Raw genomic sequence first — 13,476 nt, forward strand, 5'->3', positions numbered from 1 at the left:
GGGGCCGCCAGGGGCCCGGGGCCCCGGCCGGGGGGCGGGGGGGGGGGGGGGGGGGGCCCCGCGCCCCCCGCCCGCCCGCCGAAGGTCCGCCGGCTGCCGGTGGAGTGCAGAAGCCCCGCCGCGGGGGGGTGCGCCGCGGGCGGGGGGCAGAGGCCGCCCCGCCGGGCCGCCTCTCCTTCGGCCCCCCACCGGCGGCATTGGGTCTGGCAGCTTCTCGGTTGCGGCCCGGTCGTGGCTGGGACTTCAGCCGCTCTCCCGATTAACTGGCCTGTGGGGTAGCGGTTAGGGGAGGGGGAGCGTAGGCCTGGGCTGGAGGGCTGTGTGAGGGGACCGGCGCTGGCTCAGTACTAGTGGGCTACGTCAAATACGGTGTCGCCGACGGTAGGTGTCTGGGGGTTGGCCCTGTGGAGGGAGGCGATTGCTTGGGCCCTCCTTGGCGTGCAGGAACGAGGGTTGGCTTTCCATTGGCACGGCAACCCTGGGCCTTCTTCACCTGCTGCTTCAGGTCTGAGTTTGCTGGGCACTAATGCCTGCCGTGATTATGGTGGTGTCAAATCCCTCCTTCCAGGATCTTTCTAGCTTTGATTGAATGGCTACAGTATTCACTGTAATTTTAGGCCTTTATCGTGACTTTGAAGTGTGGACTGATTTTAGGATTGTTTCTAAATGGGAGCAGTGCAGTGAGCTGAGGTTTAAATGTCAGATAATTAACACAGAGAAAGTTGCTTTTACAGGAAAGAACCATTGATGCACTTGAGGGAGACTCTTTGCCTGTCATTATTTGATGCAGGACTAACAATTCATGCATTTGATCTCTTGGGTTACCGTATTTATGAACAAACCCTTTCTGCTTGTTTTTTAAGGTCCTTGATTTTATGGGATTTAGAGAAGCATTCAGAATTTGTCATGCCAAGTGAACGTGTGTCACCTCTAATATATGTAAACACAGATATAATGATTGTCAGCTTTCTATTTTATGGTTCAAAAAGTGGGTGTTCATTATCTTACATACTTGGGACTCAGCTGCCACAACGTGTGTACCTTGAAATCTTCCTGCTCTGAGTCTACCATTCGGCATGGGATGAAGGCACAGAGAACTAGTGACGTATGTAAGGCTGTGCAGGAAGCTTGTAGATGAGCAACGAATTATACCTGAATCTGCTATGTCCTAAGCTAGTGCCCATATCATTCCTCCTCTGTATAAAATGTAAGCACCAACAGGAGAATAAAGCCTGTGTGGTTATCTGTTGACTGTGACTTAACAGATCTGATACGTCCTGTATAATTACATGGAAAAGTGTGCTTATGGATTTTAGTTTCACCCTTTAATGAATTTTAATGATCTAGTTATGTTTTAAATAATACTTGGACAATAGTTTCTTTAAGCATGTGATGAGTATTTTGTATCAAACAGTATTTGCTATTTATAAGCAGTTGCTGTCTTTACTATTTACAAGGTACTGCGGGTGGCAATATCTCTGAAAATCTGTATTGTAAATTATTACCATGTTTGGATTTTCCATACAAAGTAACTGCAGAGTTTTTTCACATAGATTACAGAGCAGGCCTTTATGTAGTTTAGTAATGGCACATGTGATTCTTGCAAGTTGTCTTAGTCATCTCTTGCCACACTTCTGAAAAATAAAAATGTAAAGCCTGGAACTTCATTGAAAATAGGGAACCGAATAACTTTTTCAAATTATAAAAATTACTTTGAGCTGAGTACTCTACATTTTTTTTAGATGCTAAAAGCTGCTGGTGTGATACACAGTAATGAGAAAATTTTAGTTTGTCAGATTGTTAAATTGTGAGCTTTGAGACGTACCTGTTACGGTGTTAAATACTTTTTTCTCTGAGTAGTGTAAAACATACGCATTGTTAGAACAGAATTCATTTCAATGACCTTTAACAGTGTTAGCAATTTAGAATACACTGTATATTCTATACATATAATACATTAACTTCAGTAAAGTGAATCTAGAGAAAGAGCTGAAATAGATTGAAACACACTTAAGGAAAATGCTTTACATGAGAATGGGGAAGATAGTCTGTCTTGAACTTGTAATACTTGCTGCTTTGGAATTTACTTTGAAACTATTCAATTGGAAGTCATTGTTTTGTCTATGTACAAAGTTGACATAAGAACAAGCTGACAGTCTTTCAACTGATTATTTGAGCTTTTCAGAATCAACAGTTATATCTTGTGGCTATCATAAAAGTGAGAGCGCTGTTGTTACCTAAACTGACACTATGTAATTCTGCCTTAACTGAACAAACTATCAAACTGCCTGCCTTCCTGTTCTTGGGAGCAGGAGGGCGGGAGAGGGACTTTATCTGTTGACCAAACTATTTGTGATCCTCTGCATATTACAGATGCTGATAACTTCATTTTTTTAACTGTTATTTCATAATTATCCAAGTATCCCTTTAAAAAAATTACCTAATTACTTTAAGACTATAATTTTCATTTTAGCTAAGTAATATTAGAATATGAGTTGAATTTAGTGAAGCTTTGCTATATGTATATATCAGGTAGCTATGATTTTGTCTTTTTTTAAGGTCTGCTTCTTTTCTTGCTAGGAAAATGCTATATTTTTACCTAAATGAGTGAAAGAGCCACCAGGACTTTATTTTAAGTAACCCTGTCTTGTTAGATACTGAGATAATTCTTGCATTGGTAATCCATTGCAGATCAGTACACATCAAGTAAGAGTCATACTTAAGCCATGAATGATACTTAAGAGTAAATAATGTGATATTGAGTCAAAGATACCACTTGAAAGGATATTTCTTGAAATCAATGATGCTTTCTTCTTTTAGTTTCCCTTAAATCCAAAATACGTTGCATCTGCTATATCTAGTTTGTAAGTCATCTTTTTAAGTAGGCTGCTAATCTATGTGTTCTGTTTAGGATATTTAACCTATATAAATTAAAAAATGTTTCTAGGGATGTTTCTTTAACCTTGATCCTTCTTCCAAGAAACTTGGTTGAAAAGTTACATCTAGTGTCCAGGACAATGATGTGGAGATTGGAGTACTAATAGACAATGATAATAGTTTGGTAGAGAGACAAGAGAGAGTTTTGGGCAGCATTTCAAGCTGCCTTTAGAGACTTTTTGAAGGAAAAAGGTATTTTCTCCCAACTTTGTTCTTCACAACTTTAAAAAGGAAGCTGAGTTTTTACTGTTTTATGTTTCCATGTTACCATTAAACTTTACCATTACCATGAAACATGTTACCATGTTTTCATGTTTTCTATGTCATAGAAAGCACATTAATTATGAGCCAGTGCATTTTTGTTTTTATAATGAAACTTATGCAGCTCTCTTTGTGTTAATAAGGCAACGCAGGCTTCCAGAAAACTGCTGCTTTCTGATTTGGATCCACTGAAAAAAGAAATGAACCTATAGTTTAGTAAGGAGAAATAAAACTGTAATGGAATGAGATGTGGTTGCTTTACTTATGTAAGTATATAATTATTCTCAACTGCACTGAGTGTCAGTGGGCTTTCCCTTTCAGTCTTCCTTAACTTTGGCTTTAAGGTTAGATGTGTACAGTGATCTCTTGTTAAATAGAAGGGGTAAATTTTCATGAACTCGACTGATCTAGTGACAGCTGAAAATGATGGTCTAGCAGTATTAGTATCCTCTTGGCAGTGCACTCCTATCTCCTTGCTGTCTTTGGCAGTGCTCAACCTCTGGTTGAGCTAGTTCAGCTTGCTAAACCAGCAGCAAAGTACTTGCTGTTTTTCTGGGCAGATTTTCTCTTGATTTGGTGAGTTGAACTGTCTCATCTTGGGGTCGGATATTAGCAGGCACAGTGAGAGCAAAGAAAGGGGTGGTGGTGCAGGGTGGGGAAGGAACAAAGCTACCCTCTTCAATGGCCTGGGCTGTCAGATCAGATCCACTGCCTTATCAGACCTCTCCTGAATAAAGCCTTTACTTTAGCCTTAAGTCAGATTCAGAGTGATCTGTTCTTGGGGGATTGGTGACTTAATTTTGATTAAGAGAGTTAAAGGTGTTAAAGGAAGCCTTTTCTATTATTTTAGGCATTTGCTTCTTCATGGAGTAGGCTTATAAGGTAATAGTTCAAAAATTATTGCTCAAACAGTGATGCATTAATGCTTTGGATGGGTTGCCTTTTCCTGCAGCCCCAAATCAGGAGTGAGGGATGTTACTTGATTTTTGCTTATGAGACAGTCTTGGGGTACTTAAATATGGTTTGTGGCTAGCTTTGCAAAATGACTTATTAGTTGATTCATTAGGCTAGAAAAGGAGAGAGCTATCTCTTCTTCCTTGCCTTAGGAACGATTGACAAAACAAGGCTTTCTAGATTGCTGCTGACATTAACTATGAAATCTGTTTTCCTTTCTACTAGGAAGCTAGTGTATTTTCCTTTAAGAAATTGTGTGTATGATAATGTATTATTCTCTGTATGTTGTAAAGGTTTCTGGGCAAGTTAGTCTGCAACTATCACTGCAATACAGTCATATACAGGTATGTATTAGCCATAGTGTTGCATGGTGCACAGTCTTAGTTTTTATGTAACATGTTGGGAGGTTACGAAATTTGAATGTGTAGTTTAGCTTATTACCTTATGTTAATCTTTTTGCATTGTATTTAAATCCTGGCTATCTACTGTCTTTGTTAACATATGACAGACTTTCCTAACGTTGGTTGTTTCTTTTTTTGGAACTTCTTTCTCAGAAAAAGAGGCTTTGTCTTTAGTTCTACTTTTTACTTGCAGCTACCTAAAGCAGCAGTCTGTCAATAACTAGAATATTATAGTATGTTGTAATGCTGTTGGAGTAGAAGCATATGTAGGTGGCAGAGGCATGGAGGGCAGAATCTCTTGACTGTCTTTTTAACCTTATGTTGAGCAAGTGGCTTAGAAGTAATTATATTTGTACTAAGATGAAAGTGATTTCGTATCTCAACTTCTTTTATTAAGAGTTAGCATACTGGCAGTCCCTGGTTATCAGTAAAAATACTGACGATGTGTAGGATTCCTTCCTTTGCAGTTCTCTAAATTACCTCTTTTATGTCTGGCTTGATACTGGAGTCTTTGTTGTCCAGTTGAGAAGTGTTATCCTTGGTGGTGACTTTCATTCTATAGACTGTTCCTCTAGGATCTTGTCAAAACGACAGAATGATAATGGGTGGCATTTGTCACTGTGCTTAACAAATTGCTCTGGGAAGAGTAGTATGAGAGAGTTCTGGGTTGGAAGCTGGAATCTGTAGAGAAAAAGATCAAATTTTCTCAAGAAGTGGTGGGAAGGTGAGTTCGTATTACTGTATACTTAGAGATCACTAAGCTGTGTCAGGCCTTCGAAAAAGGTGTGTGTTTTAATAGCATATATGAGCTGTAAAAATGCTGAGATTTGTAAGGATCTTTGAAGATACACTTGCTCTGAAGCAAAGGGAAGTATACCTACATCTTCGTGACCAGTTCTTAAACTTGCAGTAACAAGAATTCCACAAAAAAAAAAAGTTATTCCTAAATAACTTGTTTTGGTGCTCAGGTTTTTTTCCTCCCCCCTGCCCCAATATCTAGCTAAACTTCTTGTTCAACGAAAAAAAACCGCAACCCAAACCCCAGGCTGAATGCTGTTATTTACTGTGGACATAGAGAACAGTTTACTGTTGCCTTTAGCTTTTACATATTTGAAAACTTGTTAATTTTTCCCCTCATTTTTCCTAAGGTAAATAAATGTAGTTCTTTTAACCTTTCTTCTCAGATCATGACTTCCAAATGTTTGATTGCTCTCCTCTGTATTGGCTTCTGTTAGCTTGCATTTGTGGTACCTAAACTAGATATAGTACTTCCACTCTGCCTTCAATGCAGAGTAAGTGAGAATTATTGCCTGCTGTGTCTGTCTTCTAATATTCTTACTAACATATTGAATAATATTGACATTTTTGAATCATTCTCATAGTGTTGACTGACTTGGATTGTTTCTTACCATATTGCTGTTTTTCTCCATTTTTATCCATGTTTTGATTTTCTTATTGTTGTTGTTTATAAATGCCACGTAGTGTTTTCATTGAATTTTGTTCTATTAAGTTTATTAGAGAGTGTTTTTATTTCCAGTTCTGTGCTGCATACTGCAAAAAATCCTTCCAATCTTGATGTCATTCACAAATTTGATGTGTACTCTCTTCCATTAAGGAAAGTATCTCATAGAACTTAATGCGTTGCATTTGCTGCTGACCTTTTTCTCTAGTCCAGTTATTTTTTCAGAAGACAATGAGATTTGTTTGGTGCTTGCTTTTGGCAACTTTACTTTGTGTGCTTTTTTCCCCCCCTTTGTCTAGGTGCTTATAGTGTGATTTGTTTGTGGTTTTGATACCAAAGAAAGTATGGTATATTACTGGTAATACACATATTATATTACTACTGTGGCTGTTGAATTCTACTACAAAATGTTCTGCATTTAAAATTTTATTTATACCAGAATGAAACATCACTTTCGTTGTCAAAGAGATGACAGATTGCTGGTATACCACAGTATAGACAGCAGACCTTTTCTCAAAGTTATCTGGTGCTGTCCTGCAACTGGGAAGATACCCTTTTTCTGTGCTGGAGGAATTTGTGTAGTCCACGTTTCTTGGGTGTGCTGGATGTGACACTCTCTAAATCTATTTTGTTTGTCTTCAAAAGGGTGTTGTAGATTTCTTTTTTTTCAAGAATTCCGTTAATTTCCTGCTCAGTTTTTTCTTCTCTGTCTTGTAGATGGTAGTTGTTATGTTGGGACTGTATTTGCCAGTCTTGTGGAGGGAGGTCTTGTGGCTAGATCAGTAGTACTTTACCTGTTGATCTCTGCTTGCGAAGGTATTTGAAAGTCTCTTGGGAATTCGTTTCAAGTGTTTAATGGATGGATATACTTACCACCTTGAGTTTTATGATGGAGATAGATGCTTCCTTTCTTAATTCTAGCTGGGCTGTACTAAGAACCGACAGGACATGTTACCAAACGTTCCTGTAAAGTTTTCTGCAGGGTGGGTTTTTTTGGTAATCCCTTTCTTTCAATGATGCTTCTGAAGGAAATAGTGAAGAGCTAGTGTAGATTGCAGAAGTATAGGTAGATTTAAGTGTTTAACTTTGTTGTGAGGCTTATATAGAGCAACTAGGACTGGCTTGAGTAAGAGGAAAGACTAAAAAGCTGCTTTAAAGACTAAATGGCTGCTTTAAAATGTCACTGTTACACTCTTAAATGTTTCTTGCTGTGGAGGAGGATGAAATATCTGCACTTGATGGAGCTTGCAAGAGGACTATTATCTGGGGGCTACTTCTGAGTTGTAGATAGTGGCATTAGTCTGTAGTGCTTTTACTTCTCCTAGTCTGTGCTTCAAGCCTAAATCACAACTGTTTGACTTCATTAAGCCATTGCAGTATATCCTCTGAAGGATTGCTCTCAGAGGTAATAGTTCATTTATCTGTAGCTGCCTGTTTGGCTGGCATGTTTGAGAGTGAATACTAGGCTATGCTGGCCAAATCCCCAAATTGATATGCAGTATTTCATAGGCAGTGAATTTTTGTGCGTGTGGTTGTTTGCTTGTTTGGTGGGTGGTTGTTGTTTTTTTTGGGGGGTGTTTTTTTTTTTTTTTTTTTTTTGCTACTGCAGGTATAATTTGGTGGGGGTTTTTGTTTCATATTGAAGTTTAATTGTAGTAATATTGCACTTACATGAATTCAGTTGGGGGAATTTAAATTAGTGTAAAACCATTAATTGTGGCACTTACTGTTTTGCAAATTGACAAAATTTTAGTCATAATGCTTCACAGATGCGAATAATGGTCATGTGTAACAAACAATTCTGTGTCTGTAGTGAGTTTTGTGGGCCAGCTTTGTCAGAATATTTACAAAAATGTTGTGCTATGTGCTTAAATTACAAGGAGTTTGCAGTATGCTTTGACATCTGACAGTCTGCAAAACAGTTAAGTAGTTAACTGTCAATGGTTAAATGTACATTGAAGATGCCTCAAACTCTAATGAAATGTTGTCTAGACCCATCCCTGACAGGACTGCAAGCCATAATTGTCTTGTTTGGCATTCTAGAATCAAATTTAAGACCCTAATTTGAAGTATTATTGTAGTTCTCTGGCTAAAGGGAACCATGTGAAATACTATCTTTTGAAGGACTTGTATCCAAAGGCCACTTGCTGTCCAGTTGTCATGACTATGAGTTGACACACTTGGACAAATTACTATTTGGAAACAGTGCCATTTAGCTCCAGTAGTGCCTAATAATGACATTGTCCTCTTAGAAAGCTTAAGGAAGCTAAACAGTAATGTTAAATGTGCCATACTGTAAGTTAAAGTAATAATGTTCTGTTGAGTCCTTCTCAGAAAATGAGTATTTTTCTTTCATTACCTCACGCCACTTTTAAGTCCAAATGTATATGCAGTCCATCTTCTAGCATCTATATCCCTCCTATTTCTTGCCCCCTGTAACTTAAAGCAGCTGCTTTTGCTTGTTCCGGCTTCTGTTCAGCAGACTGTTGGTAGACTAGATGTAGCCCTGTAGTTTTTGTGGGCAGGACCACCAGCCACTACAATTGAAGTCTTTCCAGTGGCAGTGTCATAACTTGCATTGGGATTTTTCTCTTGCATTATTCAGTAAAGCTGTTCATGATGGAATGATAGATCTCTGATAGATACTTTCTGCAAATTGATTTTAGGTTTGGTTTACCAACTATAATTCATCTTTAATTTCATGAGTTAATCATAAGGTTCTCATGTGGCTGTAATGGTCAAAGAAATAATGCTTATAATTTTTTAAAATTATTTTTTATTTTTAACTCTGTGTGGGTTTGGAAGGTGGCTGTATTAAGCAGTGCTTTGTTTAATAATGCCTAACTTTTGTACACCTAGAGAATGTGAAGTGCTGTATTAAACTAAATGCTAGTCTAAGCAAAAACTTTAACTTAAAAATGCCCTGGAGTAGTGAGAAAGCATTAGATGTTATGAACAAACTTCATTATCCCAAGGCTCCTGGGAATAAAAAAAAGTAATTCTTCTTATCTTACAGGAAGTTTACATACATTTTGTCAGGAAAGTGATACTACATAAAACTTTGAGAGGACTCCAGTTTATGACTTTAATGCTTCCTTTCGACTAAAGAAGGGAGCAGTGACAAAAGGAGGCTGAATGGATGCCAATATATATTGAAACTATCTGTTAAAAATCCACAAGTCTGGTGAGCTAAACTATTGGAACTATGCCTTAAGGACGCTTGAGCCTGCACAGTCACAAGGATAACTCAGTAAATCTGAGTAACATAAATGTCTTCTCTTACTGACTTACAAATGTAACCATAACAAATATGTAATCCTACAAGTCATAGTCCTGTCATATTTTAACTATGGCAATTTATTTCTGAGGATTTTTTTTTTTTGGTCACAGTTCTTGTAACTAAGACTTTTGTAAAAGTTGTGCAGGTTTTCTTTAGATTTGAGGTGGATATTGGAGCATGACCCTGATACAAGTTTGAAGCTATCATTAAAATGAAATTTTGGCAGTTGTATTTTTCTTGTTGTCTTGACTTTTCTGGTTTTCTATTAGTTACTGTCCTCAGTATTATAGAAGGAGTTATGCAATGATTTCTCTTTTGTATCATGTTCATAAGATTTTAAATTATAGTTTAGATGTTTGGATTTGCATAATTTAGTGGTCTGAAACACTACCTCTAAAATCGACTTTAATACTGTATTGTGAAGCCATAGATAGAGGCTAGTCTGCATTTTCCTTCAGATTTCCACCTTTCTTACTAGGATTTATATAGCAAACAGTTTGATTTATTTTTCAGACTTCCTTTTTAAACAAAAGTATTTCTAGAGCTTTTTTTGTTTGTTTAATATTTATTTGGTTTGTGGTTTGGGTTTTTTTTTTTTTTGCCTTTTTAAGAGGATAGTGGGCCAGAGACCTTTAGTAGCTACCTGCTTGCACTTACGGTGTCAAGAGGATCTGTCTTTAAAAAATAATTTATGAAGGCAGGAATAGTAGCATGGTTAAGCAGTACCACTTTTGAAGTTTGATACCACGTATACTGCCGAATGCAGTATTTCTTAACCTGTCTTATAGCCCATCATGCATGTGTCAGTATGTATCAGTTCAAATTACTACTCTATTGCTTATAAATAACCAAATAATTTTTTTTTTACGTGTGCCTATTCAATATGGTGTATTGATCCAAGAGGAGTTTTTTGCCAAATAAGACGTTCAGAAATACAGAGCGGGGCTTGTAAAAGAAAGATGCATGGGTTGACTAGGGAATAATTGCTGTTTAATAGCATCAGCTACATATCTCAACAGGTGACTTCTAGCAAAATGTTGCCATTACTTCAGAATGTGAACTTACACTCTGTCCCCTCTAAAGGAAAACTGTCCAGTTATGTTCACATCAGTTTAAAACATGGGGATGGCCTACCTTTCTTGCCTTCAGCAGTGAAACTATTGTCCCTTGTACAGAATAACTTAGGGCTTTGTGTCATGTAGTCAGCAAACACCTGCAAAGTTTTAAGATGCTGTCCTAGATGGAAGTTTCCAACCTTCTAACAGTGTTGGCAGAATAGACTCTGTGCCAGTGATGTGACTGTTCAAGTGTAGTTCTGTGTTTTAGCCACAATGCAGCCTCTAAAAATGCACTAGACTGAACTGGGATGGTTAAGTGTGCGCACATGTTAGCACTTTTGAATCGGAGAGATGGGGCAAACAACTGCTCTGAACAACTCAAATAGATGCCCAGATGAAGCTGCCTTTAGTGATGCTCAAGATGATTCATACTTTTCCTCATTGCTAAGAGTAACAAAGTGCTTGTTGTCAATTAAGTTACTGCAGCAGTCTAGAGGCAGCTTGCTTAGCGCTCTAACTCTTATGTTGCGCTGTAGCAGCCTGCATGTCTGTTCCTTCTGAGCAATAGGTAACCCCTTTTGCAAAAAAGTATTGGGCTGGCATTGATCTAGTGGATCTGTGTATTGTTTTTTGTTAGTCCTAAATTGATAGAGGCTTTGCTTGTATGTAAGAGAGCCAAAGAGGAATGCTAGTAAGATCAGTGCTCAGAGAAGTCCAGTCTTACGATGCTAGAAAATGCTTTTCCTGTGCTTTCTCTTCAGTCATTTGGGATCCCTTTCTTCATTTGTAGCACCTCTGATTAGTAGATGTGTTGCAGCTGTGGCACTTCCAGCACAAGTTGATATAAAGGAGAATTTAGATTTGGACAGTCTGCTGATGTCAGTGCTGGTTAAAGGTATGATTATTTTTGACAGCAGAAATCCCTAGCATGCATAGTATTAGTATGCCCATATCAACGGGAGGAATGATTTAATAGCTGGGCTGTGTTCTGTCAGTAGCCTGTGTTCAGTTCTGCACCCTCATACAGGCTTCTGTTAGGACCTTTAGCAAAATGCTTGAGATGTGGGCAGTTAATCAGTGGTCAGCACTACTGTCTGCAAGAAGATCAGTAGGTGACAATAGCAAAGTCTGGTCACTCCCTCCTACTCTTGAGACAAAAATCAACCTGAGGAAGAAGACAATGTTACATGACCATTTTGGTACATTAAACACTTTTAGCCTTTTAGTGGTAATTTTTGAAGAAAGTCGTTAATAACAGGCAAAAGGTTTTCCCCCCCCCCCCACATAGTATCTGTACCGGTGTACTGGCAGCACTTACTATTACTTGAAGTATCTTAATACTTTGCTTACTTTAAAATAAGGCTATGGGGAAAACTAGTGCTGAAATTGGGAACATGCTGCCTTTTGCTCTAGAACTTCTGAAGCAGGATTCTGGTTTGCAGGCTAGGTGATATCCTAGAACTTGTATGTATGGGATTGTGGGAAGTCTGAGTTCACTGCAGTGTGTCTGTGTTAGGGATTTGGTCCTGGATATTTGTTTTCTAGTAGCCTGTGCTCCTATTCTTGTTCTGTAACACTTTTTGTCTGGTTGGGTTGGGTTGTTATGAAATGTCTTCAGCCCCAAAAGGAAGATGCATTGCAAATTAACAACTTCAGGACAAGAGTTAAGGCAAATATGTTATGTCATCTGTCTGTTACTAAACATGACCACAAAAAGCATAAACCAATGGGCATCATTCTGGTTTTGGAGCATAGGTTATACATTTGGTTGATAATTTATTCACATAACTTCTATAGGACTCTTCTGGGGCTCTTAGGATAACAGCCAGTTACATCTTATTTTTACTACAAAAGTAATTAGGGCTTTGTTCTAGTAATATCTTGTTAATGTGCTGCAACATGATGGAGTTATGGGCTTAATAAAAACACTGTATCAGAAATGTCTGGCATTCCTGTAGGGCTCGCAAAATCCAACAGTAGCCAGAAAAGACATAATTCTGACTTGCTGGACAGATATTACTGTGGTGTATTTGACTTTTATTGAGCTTTGTAATAAAAAAATATAAATTAACAATTAACTGCTACAGTGAAGTAAGTTTCTATAGCAACAAGGCAATGCAGGGTACAATTACTCCAATTACTCAGACTGCTTTTCTGTAACAGATAATTTTTTTTCTTACAAGCAGTGAATTTACACTGTTGGACTGAAACATTGTTTTGTTATAGCAACAGATGATCCTGAGCTCTCTTGCTGCTGCTTCCCCCCCCCCCCCCCCCCCAAGAAATAATTTTTCCTCTTACGTGCTGAAAAGGGGATGGGGGAAATTTTCAAAGATAAATACCAGGGTGGTAGACTGGTGGAAACTCAACCTACTACTTCTTGAGTGTGTGTTAGTATAACGGAGCTATACTAGATATGTTGTTATGCAGTATGAATTTATAGTTCACTTCTACCTGTTGACAAGTCTACATGAAACTGAACTTGTTCTAATTTAATAACAATGATCATATAGTAGCTTGCAAATTTCAAGTTAATCAATAGTCTGAATGCTGATTCCCTGAATCAGTCCGGCTTTTGGTTATTTGTTCTTTGTATGTTTAAAGTCTCTGTATATTTTCTTTGTTTCAATACTTCTGAATACCCTTAAAGAGAGGAATGTTTTACTTTAAGCTTCAGTGTTAAAATTGGAAGAAAAGATTAGGGTACTGTCAAGGAACTGCTGGTGTTGGGGTTTTTTTTGCCATAAAACACACTTGTAAAGCCAACTTTTGAGTGTTACTGTATTTTGATCTTTTTTAAAGTTAGAAGAAATGAAATTTGAACAACTTCAGCGATGAAGCTACAGCAGCCTTAGTGTTTCAACAGGGAATTTAATTTTGTGTGATGTATTTTAAGGATACTTTGGGTGTCTGATCAATTGAAAGAAGAAACAAAAGCAGCAGTTCGGTCTCTGGCAAGCTGTATATGCAGTCAACCTCAAAGGATGCTATAGATAGGTGTGCATGTGTTGTTAAAGTGCATTTTTCTGATATCGTAACAAAACCAATACCCATGTTTCCGAGAAGAAAAAAGTACGATTCAAAACTAAAGTGAAAGTAATGCCTTTGAAGGTGTGACCGACT

General features: G+C 38.1%; 1 protein-coding gene across 6 annotated transcripts in view; it reads left to right on the forward strand.

The window, feature by feature from the left end:
- Positions 1-13,476, forward strand: part of WDR20 (WD repeat domain 20) — a 48,584-nt gene that overhangs the window by 397 nt on the left and 34,711 nt on the right. The gene's annotated exons all lie outside the window — the stretch shown is intronic.

The sequence above is a fragment of the Haliaeetus leucocephalus genome, unplaced genomic scaffold (assembly GCF_000737465.1).
Source record: "Haliaeetus leucocephalus isolate CR32 unplaced genomic scaffold, Haliaeetus_leucocephalus-4.0 Scaffold932, whole genome shotgun sequence".
NCBI lineage: Eukaryota > Metazoa > Chordata > Aves > Accipitriformes > Accipitridae > Haliaeetus > Haliaeetus leucocephalus.